Source organism: Monodelphis domestica, chromosome 5, assembly GCF_027887165.1.
Source record: "Monodelphis domestica isolate mMonDom1 chromosome 5, mMonDom1.pri, whole genome shotgun sequence".
NCBI classification, from domain to species: domain Eukaryota; kingdom Metazoa; phylum Chordata; class Mammalia; order Didelphimorphia; family Didelphidae; genus Monodelphis; species Monodelphis domestica.
The window spans coordinates 260339286-260340107 of NC_077231.1; positions in this window are offsets into that span (position 1 = coordinate 260339286).

The window sequence follows — 822 nt, forward strand, 5'->3', positions numbered from 1 at the left end:
CTTTTCTAGAGTTTTTTGTTATTGTTATTCTCTATCTTAAGAGTTTCATATGTGTGTATATAATTAATAGATTTCTTATACCAAGAAAATCTTAGCTCAGTACCCTTACCCTCCTTTTAAGCTTCATGTCAAAGTTATTTTAATGGACTTAATATCAGTTTGTTAATAGTGCTATCTCTCCCTCTCTGCATACATTCTCCACCCTAAAAGATTATGCAAAGAACACACCTCTTTTTAAAAAATCAAGCTATTTGAGTTGGGGCATTCAAATGATTGTCTATGCCTCCCTCTCCAACTCTGAACATAAGATATGATGTATTGGAAAGGCACAGGACTACATAGCAAAATATTTGTTTCCTATCCCTAACTCTGTGACTTACTACCTAGGTAGCATATTAATCCAGTGCTCTTGAGTGACAACTTTTCCATAAAACAATAATAATAATTACCATACTCAGGACCAGGGTAGCTGTGACTGAGAATAAAATAAGAATACATCAAAATTCATGGGCCACAGCCAAAGCAATACTGAAGAAAAATTTTTATCTCTGAATGCTTATAGCAATAAAATAGAGAAAAAGCAGATCAATGAATTAGTCATGCAACTAAAAAGACTAGGGAAAAAAAAAAGAAATGTCTGATATACCATTCCCAAGCTGTCTTTGTTATCTGTGGCTTTTCTGATTCCTTTCTTAGATAAATACTGCCTTACTATACCAAACTGAAAGTTCTTATTTGGGAGTAAGGAAAGGGGAAAGGGTGAGAGAAGGAATAGATTTGCAAAGATTTAATTATTCATTGTGTCATTGAGGATACTGAAAC